Here is a 12,876-nt window from a genome sequence, read left to right as displayed (position 1 = left end):
TGAGGCCATGATCGGCGAGGCGTTGTAATGTGGCTCGGAGGTGGACGTGGTGTTCTTCCAATGTCTTGGAGAAGACAAGGATATCGTCGCTTAGGTTTATGACTCCTGTCAGGCCTGAGAGAGTCTCCCTGATGGCGTTTTGAAAGACTTCGGCAGCCGATGACACCCCGAAGCTCAGACGTTTGTATCTCCGGAGCCCGACATGGGTGGAGAAAGTAGTGATGTTGCGACTGTCCGGGTGAAGCTCAAGCTGGTGATATCCGGAGTTGAGGTCCAGTTTAGAGAACCAACGAGCGCCATTGAGGTCTGCTACGATGTCGTCCATAGTTGGCGTCAGGTGCCTTTCCCTTTTCACTGCTTTGTTCGGAAGATGCATATCCACACACAGGCGTATAGCGCCTGGCTGTTTCGGTTTCGGGGCGATCACCAGCGGTGACACCCATGGTGTCGGGCCCGACACCTTTTCGATCACCCCCAGCTCCTCGAGTTTGCGCAGTTCTTCCTCCACCTGCGGCCGCAGGTGAAATGGTACTCGTCGGTGTCTGAGGGCTGTAGGCCGGATCGTTGGGTCCATGTGTAGCTTGAACGTTTTTCCTTTTAGGCAGCCGAGTCCTTTAAACAGGGTTGGGAAGTCCCGCAGCATTGCGTCTGCGTGCAGCTCATGCACCTGTTGTGCGAAGAATACTAGTTGTAAGTCCTCAGCCGTGTGGCAGCTCAGAAGCGTGCCACGCCTGCCTCCGGTGACATGGAACTTGGTCTTGACTTGGTGGTCGTTACAGGTGGCAGTTACCTCGATCACTCCTATCAGGGGAAGTGGGTCGTCGCTGTCGTAGGTGTAGATTTTGGCGTTTGAAGGCGACAGTGGTGGGCGTGGTGACAGTAGCTCGTATTGTGTGCTGTCCATCACATTCACCGACGCTCCGGTCTCAATGAGCGCCTGTACGGGTGAGCCGGCGATGGAGATCTCGCACATCGGCGGGGGTCTTTTCCTCGAACCATCTCTTCCAACAAAAGAGACGAAGAAAACGTCGTCCTCGTCGTCGTCGAGGCGGAATGCCGACCTGGATGCATCGCTGCACGGGCCTGGGTCATCCAGGGAGAGTTGACGCACCGCCTGCGCAGGAGTTTTCCCGCTCGAACTGGGGCGGCGGTTCCCGCTGCTGCGACACACTTTGGCAAAGTGGTTCATCTTCCCACAGTTGGAGCAGACTTTACCCCTCGCGAAACATTTCCCACCGTCGTGGTGATCCATTCCACAGTTCCCACAGGAGGGCCGGGAAGAAGCATGCGGGGACCCCCTCTGGGGTTGTGGCCGGCGTCGAATGGCGTCCATGTGTTCTTCCTTGATGTGGGGGAGCTTTGCGGGCGTGCCGGGCCGGTCGAGGGCAGCCTGCATCTCGTCAGCTCTGGCATTGGACAGTTCATGGGAGCGCGCGAGGACGAGGATTTCATCCAGGGTGATCCTCGGCTGTCTGAGGATGAGGCGTCTGAGTTGCACTGAGCAGCATCCTTGGATTAGCTGTGCCCGTATCTCCTGACGCTGGTCCGGGAGTTCGCAGGCCAGGGCCAGCTTGCGCATCCGCGCATAGAAGGAGTCTATGGGTTCCGTTTTGCCTTGTCTTGCCTGGCGTAGCTTAAACCACTCGTAATCCGGGTTCACTCTCGGGTCGAAGTAAAGGTTCAGGGCTCTGACCGCGGCGTCGTAGTCTTGATCACCACTCCGATCCGGTAGCGTTTCGAAAAGCTCGTAGAGTTCGTCACCCCCGTAGCACATGAGCAGGGAGCATTTGATTCTGCCGTCCGTTTCACGGACACCAACGAAGTAGTGTTCCAACCTCCCAATCCATAGGCGCCATCTTGCCGCGGCAGTGGGAGGGTCAGCAAGTTCACTAAATGGCGGGAGTGGCGCAGCAAGGCCATGTCCAGGGGGAGCTGGCGTAGCGGCTGTCGCACCACCCGGGGTTGGACCGGCCACTGCGGCACCTGGAGCTGGACCGGTGGCTTGGGGCAGCGCGGTGGCAGGAGAACCAGTGGTGGCCGGCGCCTGATTTTGCGCGGGGGTCGCGGCCGCGGCGCCGCCAGTAGCGGGCAGTTGGCTCATGGTCGAGGATGCAGAAGCACGTGGCAGCACAGGCCTGGAAGGGCAGGCGCGGCTGGAGCAGGTCTTGCGTGAAGGTGGAGGAGGCGCTTGATGCCCAGTCCGTGGGGCGCAGGCAAGGAAGGTCGCAGTGACTCAGGAGAGTTGCGCTGGTCGTCATGGCAGCAGAGCGAGGCCTGCAGGGCGCAGGGGCAGCTGATGTGGCCCTCTGGGGGCTGCTGTGCTCAGGGGCAGCAGACGTGGTCTTCGGCGTGCAGGGAAAGTGGGGATACTGAGGGCTGAACACACCCCCCGACTGGTATCCGCCGTCCGCCCGATGCGTGAGCAAACGCAGGGCTCTTCACAATGCCCGTCCGCCTAATGCGTGAGGCGAGACGGGGCCAGCGCGAACAGGTGCGGTGTGCGCATGCGCGAGCCAATGCTCCCAGCGCGGCCACGAAGGATAGAGCGCGAGGGTCGAGAACCACCCCCTGAGGCGCTGGCGGCAGACGGGCGCACACCGAGGCGGCAGGTAAACACGCACCGCGCCGGAGAGTGGGGGGCACGGGATGGAGCGGGCGGGGCCGCAAAACGCTCGCTGCGGCCTTGGAGAGGCGCGAGCTCACCTTCGGCACCACGGCCTGGTGCCAAGCAGCAGAAGTGGGCACGTGGCAGTGCCACCGCCGGGGGCCCGTCCTCGCAGGGCCCACCGTGTGCGCGGGTGCAGGATGGCAGCCACCGCTGAGTGGCGAGGCGTGGGTAGCAGAAACCGCCTCGTCGCCAGTGTAGTGTCCGGAGACACGGGGAAGGGAATGCCTAGGCCTCAAAGTGGGGCCTAACTAAACTAGAGACAAATGACGCGCACACACTAGCTGCAGGTTAGGGCCAAAGGCCACGAGCGGTCTTCCGGCCGTTTATTTATACCCAGGGGCTACCCCGCCCCTGAGGCGTATGCGTGCGTGTGTGCGTACGTGTGCGAGCCGGGTGGCTCCGTTATTACAGGATCCAGCTGTTAACGTTTACAGCTGCTGATTAAACATCTGAAATGAGGTCCAAGGGTGCTTTTTTAAGAGCATTCAGGAAGTTTGAGTAATAGACTTTGGCCCAAGTGCGCGATTTATTATAAGATTTACCCATCGTTTTAGTGGGTAGCTTTGTGGTTTTCATTTCGCAGAAGAAGGCTTCTGAAGCAATGGTACATGTTAGCTGCTTTGTGCATTGTACTTAGTTACTGGGTCAAAAATATAGACCATTGTTTAAAAGTGCTGAATGCCTGTGAACTGCAATTGCTTCCTATCAGTTTTTTGTGTGGAGGAAGAGGGGGTTAGATGACACTCTCTTTTCTATAATTGTCTGAACAGTTGCACCTGACAAAGGGAAACATATATTATTTGGGCCAGGGCTGGAATGTCGATTGATTCCCCTGTGGGAGGCCGGTTTTTGAATGCTAAGGGTTGCTGCTGACTTTTTCACTTTCTTTGGCTTTCCCAGGCAATTACAATTACAACAGGCATGAGAGAGACAACAGCGAATGGAGAGAAAAGCAAAATGCAGAAAAGGGGTGAAAGAATTGAGAGTGGAAAGACAGAGAGATGGGAAAGAGATAAAAGGAATGCGAGAAGAGGAAGGGAGGTCAGACTGGTTGAAAATGTTTGCCATAAATGTCATAGATGCCATAAATGATGTCATAGAACATGTCATGACTGATGCAATATTGGCTGTAATAAGCAGTGCATGGTGGGGCACAGGTTATAGTTAACTGGTGAATTTATGTATTTTTTAAGTTAAAAATGTTAGTGTTATCACTGATATATTCACTTAACTATAACATCACTTTAACCTTTGGTTCTTTTCAGTGAATTTCTACGTTTCCTTTTTAAACAAAAACAGATCTATTTATCTGATCTAACTATAACATTACTCTAACCTTTGTTTTTTAAGTGAATTTCTAGGGTTTTAACGTAAAATAATATTTTATTATAATACGTAAAGCCAACCCGCCGTCTTTGGCCGTCCGAGGCGGGGGTTGGCCACAGGGCCAGGCCTGAGTCCAGGCCCTGCAGCAAACTCCCCACAGGCAGCCAACCCCACGTTGCACACGGCCTTTCATTGCATGCAGAGTGGGGTTAGCTGTAGGGTCTGGTTAGCAGCCAGGACCGTCTTCTAACTCCTGACAGGCAACTATTCGGAGCCAAGCCCATGTTGCGCATGGCCTTTCATTGCGTGCAGAGTGGGGTAAGCTGGAAGGTCTGGCTTGCAGGTTGTCCCTGTTTCCAACTGGCCGCAGACAGCCAATTCCATGCTGCACACAGCTTTTGGCCATGTGCAGAGGTGTGCTAGCCACAGTGCTTGGCCAGAAACCAGACCCTGTGGCCAAACCCCAGGTAGGCTACTAGCTCCACACCATGCACAGCCTTTGGTGTGCATAGCATAGGATTGGCCTTTAGGATGGGGATTGCTTCCCCTGGGGCAAAATATATATATGAAGGGGAGGGGCATGCAGCCCCCTCTCATACTCTTAATTGGCTCCGATGACCCCATCCCCAGGCCAGTTCAAATAAACAGGGAAGGGGCTGTGCAGCCCCACTCCCCAAGCCTTCTTGAACCCCTCGGTCCCCATCACGCACAGCCAATATCCAAGGAGAGGGAGCCATGCAGCCCCCTCCTCCAGCTTCTTTAGGCTCTGGGTACCCGATCCCCAAGGGCCCTTTGTATTTTAAAGGGGGGGGGGGCATGAGGCCCCCCTCACCAAGCCTAAGTAGGCTCTGGGGGTCCTATTCCTCATGGTCATATGTTTTTTTAAAAGGGAAGGGTGACCATGTAGCCTCCTCCCTAAGGTTCATGAGGCCCTGGAAAGCCCATTCCCCGAGGTCTTAAGTATTTTAAAGGGGGAAGTGGCCCATTGCCTGAGCCTCATAAGGCCCTGGGTAATCATCTCACAGGCCTACATCTTTTTAAAGTGGAGATAGGCGGCTTGCCCCCCCTCCCCTCCACCTCCCACCCCCGAGTATCATTAGGCCCTGGGGATCCCATCTCCCAGGACCACTTTTTTCTTTAAGGAGAGGGGTGCCGCATGACCCCTAGCCTGAACCTAATTATGCCCTGAGACCTCATCCCCCAGGACCTTAAGTATTCTAAAAAAGAAGGTGGGCTACTGGCCACCTTCCCTGAGCCTCAGTAGAACCTGGGGAACCCAATCCCCAGTTCATTTTTTTAAAGGGGATGTTGGCTGTGTGACCCCCCTCCCAGAGCCTATTTAAGCCCTAGTGACCCCATCCCCACGGGCCTTAACTTTTTAAAAGTGGCTGGCCCATGTGGCTCTCCCTCCCTGACCCTCATTAGGCCTTGGAGACCCTATTACCCACAACCTTTTTATTTTATATAAAGGGAAGGGGGCCATGTTCTCCCCCCCAAGCCTAACTAGGCTCTGGAACCCCATTCCCAAGGAAAATTTTTTTAAGGAGAAGGGGGTTGCATTCCCCCCTTCCTGAGCCTCATTAGTCTGTGTGGACCCTATTCCCCAGGGCCTTAACTATTTTAAAGGGGAGTGGGCTTGTATTGCCCACCTCCCCAATCCTCATTAGGCCCTGGGGACTCTATTCCCCAGGGTCTTTTTTCATAAAGGTGAGGAGTGGTCAGTGTACAAAATATTTTGCTTAGACGCATTTAACAAGTTTTCCTACTTTGTATGTGTACAATCCAGCACACGATCAAAGTCAAAAAAGAAAGGCGAAATGAAAACATGTCTCCTTGATATGGCCTCTTTCAAAAGGATGATACTGTTTGATGCAAAACCCTGTTTTCTTCTTTATTAGATGGATTTTGTGTCAAACCATGTGTGGTTGTATGGGAACGCTCATGCACCACCCATAGAATGCCTAATTGACGCTATATAATGCCCTGCATTGCATTAATTTCAGTTGAGTTTCCAGCACAAAAAATATGTTTTGCACTGGAAATTAAATTTGAAAAAAACATTTTGCGCTGATTGCGTCACAATTTTGACGCAAACACAGTGCAAAACCTTAGTACATGTACCCCTTCACGAGCTATGTCTTTGGGTTCGTCATTGACAGGCTTATGGAAACAGCAAGTAAAGGTAATTGGAGATGCTGTTCTGTTGGAGATGGTGGCTAGAACTGATGAGCAAGAAAATGATATTTAGAACCGAGCTCATCCTCTATGGACAATGTTCCAGAGACAGCTAGGACATGCAATTAGAAACCAGCGCCTTGGAAACAACAAGTATTATCATTAGAAAGATGCCACAGTGCACTGATTCATTCCCAGTAGTATGATTAGAAAGATGCCACCATGGCACTGATTTACACCTAGTACTATGATTAGAAAGATCTCACCATGACACTGAATCATCATCAGCCAGACTAGCTTGAATCCAGTGGCAAAGTGAGCAAGGAACCCACGTCTTTGGTTTTGCTTTGTTCGCCCTAAATTGGCAGGGTTTGCCCAGACGTGGGTCCCTTGCTCACTTTGCCACTGGATCCAAGCTAGCCTGGCTGATGACGGCTGATTAGCCAGAAACCAGTCCCAGGCTGCTTGTTTCCTGTCCAGGGAAGACATGGCTTGGCAGTTCGGACTGGACTGTTCCCATGACGCGCAGGGTCAGACTGATTTGCATATGGCCATGTTTGAACTGAGGTGGTGGAGTGAGCTAAAGAATGATGATGGATTAAACCCAGATCAGTCGACTGGGGGTGAGTGCTTGCATTGTTCAACACTCTGTCCATCATCCCCTTTGGTTTTGCTTTGTTCGCCCTAAGTTGGCAGGGTATGCCCAGACGTGGGTTCCTTGCTCACCTTGCCACTGGATTCAAGCTAGCCTGGCTGATGACGGCTGATTAGCCAGAAACCAGTCCCAGGATGCTTGTTTCCGGTCCAGGGAAGACATGGCTTGGCAGTTCTGGCTGGACTGTTCCCATGAGGTACAGGGATGGACTGATTTGCATATGGCCATGTCTGAACTGGGGTGGTAGAGTGAGCTAAAGAATGGTGGATGAATGGTGGATTAAACCCAGATCAGTTGACTGGGGGTGGGTGCTTGCATTGTTCAACACTCGGTCCTTCATCCCCTTTGGTTTTGCTTTGCCCGTAAATGTCCACAGCACAAGCCACAATAGAAAGTGCCATGTTTGTAAACATCCATGCCCCTTGTGCCAGGCGCAACATGGTTTTGGGAGGGGCACGTGTGCCCCCCAGGCCACATAGCTGTGGCCCATGGGGGACGGGACCCTGATGCATATGGACCTCCATGAAAAGACAGTTGGAAAATTAAATACTAATCCCTACGGTGTTGCCTGTGCAGGCACCACCTCATTGCAGGGATTAGGTATCCACTGCTGTCCCAAAGGGCTTCTTTAGCCTGTTGGAGGCGGCAGATTTTCCCCCAGCCAAACTCGCTCCAACTGCTGGATTCGTAATCCGGCAGTTGGACTGATGGCATATATGTCGGTGGGTCTGCCACCGACGGCTTGTTGGTGCTGGTCCTACCGACATCGTAATGAGGCCTATAGTATTAATAGAAGATTAAAGAACTGCAAAGGGTCCACAATTCAGTCTAACACAAAATGGAGACGATTATGGATGACAATCCGTCCCAGTTTGCAACTAAAGCGTCACCTGCATTACGACCCTAGCAATTAAAGGGCAATAGTCAGGAGAAAAATAGTTTTTGAGCAGAAATGTCAAGAAATCTTAAAGAAATAAGAATGAAAGAACCTTAAGTAAATAAAAATAATATGTAAGAAATAGAATTATGTAGCCATGGCCCTGTTACTCACTTCTAGACCAATGAACACAACCAGTGACACAAGAGCACTCAATGCAATTCTTATACTTCATTAAAGTTAAACAAACATCGGATGGTCCTAACCTAGGGGCTACAAAACTCACCCAGGAGCAGAATTATTCTTTGCTGACACCTCCCAAAGTCACAAATACCTACAGGCCCTTCATGAACTTTGAGATTGAGGGTGTCTGTCAGAGGTGGTGAGGGAGGGTGTTCCATGCCTTGGCTGCAAGGAAGGCGATGGAGCAGCCTTCCGTCCTGGTCTTCCGAAGCAAGGGAGAGTTGGGCTGAGTGGAGAACTCTTTGGGATTCGTGGAGCAAAAGACGGTGGTTCAGGTAGGCAGGTCTGGTGTTGTGAAGGGTTTTTGTGGGCATGGGTGAGAAGCTTGAAGGTGATTTTCTTCTCAGTGGGAAGCCAATGTAGTGTCCGCAGGTGTTGGATGATGTGGCAGTGGCGAGTTTGGTTCTGGACTGGTCTGTATGAAGTGTTCTGGACGTTCTGGAGTTTGTGGGTGATGTTTTTGTTGATTCCTGCATACAGTGCGTTGCCGAAGTCTAGTCTGCTGCTGATGAGGTTGTGGGGGATGGTTTTCCTGTGCTCAAGGGGAATCAATTTAAAGGTCTTAAGTAGGAGACGGAGGGTTTGGAAACAGGAGGAGGAGACAGCGTTGATTTGGCAGTCCATTTTGAGTTCGGATTCCAGGATGATTCTGAGGGTGCGTGTGTGGCCAGTGGGTGAGTGTGGGTTCCCGAGGGCGGGGGGCCAACAGGTGTCGTTTCAGGCATCAGGGTGGGGGCCCATGATGAGTACTTCGGATTTGTCCGAGTTGAGTTGTATGCAGCTTTTCTTCATCCACCTGGCAACAGCTTCCATTCCTTCTTGAAAGTTGTGTTTGGAGATATTGGGTTCGTTTGATAGGGAGAGGATAAGTTGGGTGTCATATGCGTAGGGTACAGTGTTGAGTCTGTGGGATCTAACGATGGGTGTGAGCGGGCCATTTAGTTGTTGAAGAGGGTGGGGCTGATGGAGGATCCTTGGGGAATTCCGCAGGTGGCCAGTGTGGGATCCGAGAGGAAGGGTGAGAGTCTGAAACGCTGCGTTCTGCCAGAGGGGAATGAGCGGATCCAGTCGAGGGCCTTGTTCTGGATTCCAGGATCCTGTAGTCTGTGGGGTAGGGTGCAGTGAGAGACTGTGTCAAATGCTGCAGAGAAGTCCAAGAGGATGAGGGCCTCAGTCTCTCCTCTGTAGAGGAGGGAGCGGATGTCGTCTGTCGTGGCAATAAGGGCGTTTTTGGTGCAATGGTTTTTCCTGAATCCGGATTGGGAGGAGTCGAGGAAGTTGTTTTCTTCTATGAAGGAGGTGATCTGGCTGTTGACGTCTCTTTTGATGACTTTTGCCAGGCATAGGAGTAGGGAGATCGATCTGAAGTTTTTGAGGTCGGTGGGGTCCGCCAAGGGTTTTTTAAGGAGAGGGTTGATCTTGGCGTGTTACCAATCATCAGGGAAGGAGGCGGTCTCAAAGGAGCGGTTGATGATACGCTGAAGCTCCGGGGAAAGATGTCAGCGGCTCTGGGCTAGATGTGGTGGTGGCAGGAATCCTTGGGGCCCCCTGAGTGGGTTGTCTCCATAGTCTTCAGGGTGTCTTTGATGGTGAGGGCAGTCCAGTTGTCCAGTGTAGGCCACGTGGTGTACGGAATAGTGGGAGATGGTTCTGCGTGTAGGTTGTTGTCATCTGCTAATCCTTGTACATTGGTGTAATTGTAACGGCCTGGCGACTTTTGTACCTCCAGACTCAGGAATCACCCCGGAAAGGTTTTTCCTCCAGGTCACTGTACCACTCGAAGTTCTGGATTAACATTCCAGGCTACTATTGCAATTAGCAATTACCTCAGGCATTACCCTTGTTCTGAAGATGATCCCAATATTTTGACAAGTGGATTGAAACGTCGTCGACTCTTTGCACCTTGACACAATATTATTGTTTATCAAATTGTGCTATCGTGCCAGAATGAGTATTTGTTGGTCTAGCTACTAAATAATGCTATAGGCCTCACTAATTTAATGTCTGAGTCCTTCTCCTATTCCTTTTTGTCAAATGTCCCACTTATATGTTGTTCTAATGAAATCTTTTCATTAAAATGATTATGTCCAGTTGGACAATAACAACTTAGATTTCCTTGTACTTCTATGTAAATTACAGTAATAATATTTTAAGTGTAAGGGACCGCTGTTCTTTTGAAATAAGTGACTAGAAAGCTGACACCTTGGCTTCTATTCGCAGCCATAGATATGATTATCAGATTATTTCACCGCTGCAACTGAGACATACAGCTATATTTACCAGGAGCTTATTTTCCACTTGTTGCTACGGTTACCCGATTACTAGTTGGGTCGGAGGCACATGCAAGGTTACAAGATGAATTCATTGGGCTTATTCACACTTAGTTGACCGTTACAGATGGCGTCATCGGCCTGATTCACACCCAGGGCTTCATTTATCCGGCGGCATGGGCCTGATTCATATCTGAAGCTAAGGTCACCGGATGACGTCAGATTTAAAACAAGGACCAAGATTACAAAATGGCAAAGAGGGTCTGATTCACAATCAGTACCAGATCATTCAGTGGGCTGGAGTCACACTTGGCTACTATTACCAAATGACTCCATGGACCAGTTTCACTCCTTGGCCACTGTTACCAGAAGACTTCAAGACTTGAATTCAACCAGCGGGGTGGGTCTGATTGACACCTGGGGATACTGTTACCAGATACCATTTGCAGTTGGAAGTTGCACTGACAAATACCTTGTCTGATGTGTAATATTTCCAAAGCGTGTTGTACTATCATGCATGAGTACGTATTCTTTCAGGAGTGTGGATAGGGTATACAGGGAGAGTACATCTGTTTCCAGGGTGGAAATTTTTCCACATGAAAAGATGTTCCCCTAGGAGAAAACATGTAAATAAAAGAGCAGGTGGACTAATATGAAAATATGTTTGCATTGATCTTTTTCATTTAGAACAGTAGCATGACATCGGAAATGGGTACACAAAACATTTGTGCATGATATTTGCCATTCCTCAGTGAAATCAGGCACAGAAGCATGACCGATAACAAATGTTATTTGGACTGAAATGTTTCATTCTTGGGATCTAAAAGACCATAATTGAACTATTGGGTCATTTAATTATGGGATTGTTTAGATCCGGACTCTGGTAATATTTCTGCCCATTTTTCTGCCTCAAACATGGCTGGGCCGCCAGTCTGTCTCCCTGGGCATTTCCTTGATGAGATAATGGCCTCTGTGGCTCCTGCCAACTCTACTGTTGGTGAGACAGCAGAGGCATCAACAGAGAAGGAGATAGAGGGATAGAGGCGAGTGAAAGAGCAGAAGGAAAGGGAGAAGGGAGAGTGCGATTTGACAGAAAGGAATAAAAAGGGAGAGAGGCAGAATAAAATGGATTGAAAGAGAAAAATGGGGGGGAAAGGAAAAGTGGTTGGTTTGAGCATGTCTGCTTTTGGTTCTCAGTCCCCTTTTGGTCTCAAAGAAGCCTATAGAATCCAATAGAGAGTTCCAGTGGATTTTGGGAACACCTTTGCTCATGATTACACAGCCTTCTTGTCTGTCTCAGTTCACTGCTACTGATTCAATGGCTTTCCTCCCTATGCTCTGGAAGGAGCCCCTGTACCCTTCTGCTGTCAATGTGAGAGAACTACTTTTTTACACTTTTTTGTTTTCAGCACTCATGGGAGTGAAGCGTTTTTCTCATTTTCTTTACCTTGTTATCACATTATTTTGTGTTTATTTTATTTGTATTTACTTTTTATGAGGGCTCCACAGCTGCTCACTACTCAGGTTTCTTCTTCTTGCACCCCCTCAGCTCAATCTGGGCACTTTTCCTTATTATCTTTGAGACTGTCCACTCACTTGCCACAACTCACACAGCATTTCACGTTTACTATTTTTTAATTTACTATTTTGGAATGGCTGTCCACCATCTTTGAAACGTAAATTAAAACTTTCTAATGATGGCCACTGCATATGCACGCACGGAGATGCAATTTTTCAATAATTCTCCTGTTTATTTGAAGGAAATTATTTAAAGATGCTTTACACACTTCAGTGCATACATATGGCAGCCATCTTGTAATTATCTTTTTTAAAGCGACAGAAAAATCTTTCAAAGACGACCGGTGTGCACACATATGTGGTGCACACATATGCAGTGACCATCTTTGAATTATATTTTTGCTTTAAGAAAAATATTTTCAGGTTGAGAGAACATGCAAGTGCTGTGAGTATCTTGAAAGGAATTTTTCAGAAAAATCATGCTAGATCGTCAAAGTGTGTGTGCAAGCATAAACCGGGCCATCTTTGAATACTTCTTTTTCACTGTAAGAAAAATCCTTTCAAGATGGCCGCCTCACTCGCATCTGCAATTGTGGTGGTCAACCAGGGGAAAAAGTTCATTGACTAAGCCAATAGATATTGTGGATGAGATATATTTGCTTTGTCATTACTTGTTACTCTACAGGGGCAAATTAAGATATCTTCAAGCTGGATACAAGGACGAGACAACTTTCTAAATTTCCAAAGACAGTCCCATTTCAAGGTGCTGGAGTTTCATAACAGATATAAACTGGGGCCATGCCTTCTAAGATGTATAATTTATTTATTTATTTATTTATTTTTAACATTTAATAGAGCGCGAACAAATGCCCGCAGGCATTTCGGCGCTGTACTATTGTGAACTCTCCTATGCTTGGCTTCTGGCTCTTAGAGGTTAAACAACCATGTTTTCAGCTGCTTTCTGAATGACAGGAGATTTGGGCTGGATCTAATGGATTGAGGAAGCGTGTTCCATAATTTCGGGGCAGCAACCAGGAAACGTCTGTCTCCCCAGTTGACTAATTTAGTCCGGGGTACTACCAGATCGTTCAGCTCTGGTAGTACCCCGGACTAAATTAGTGTTAATAAGATGTTGAAGGATCCA

Source organism: Lissotriton vulgaris, chromosome 9, assembly GCF_964263255.1.
Source record: "Lissotriton vulgaris chromosome 9, aLisVul1.2, whole genome shotgun sequence".
NCBI classification, from domain to species: domain Eukaryota; kingdom Metazoa; phylum Chordata; class Amphibia; order Caudata; family Salamandridae; genus Lissotriton; species Lissotriton vulgaris.
Note: the sequence above shows the minus strand (reverse complement) of the source record.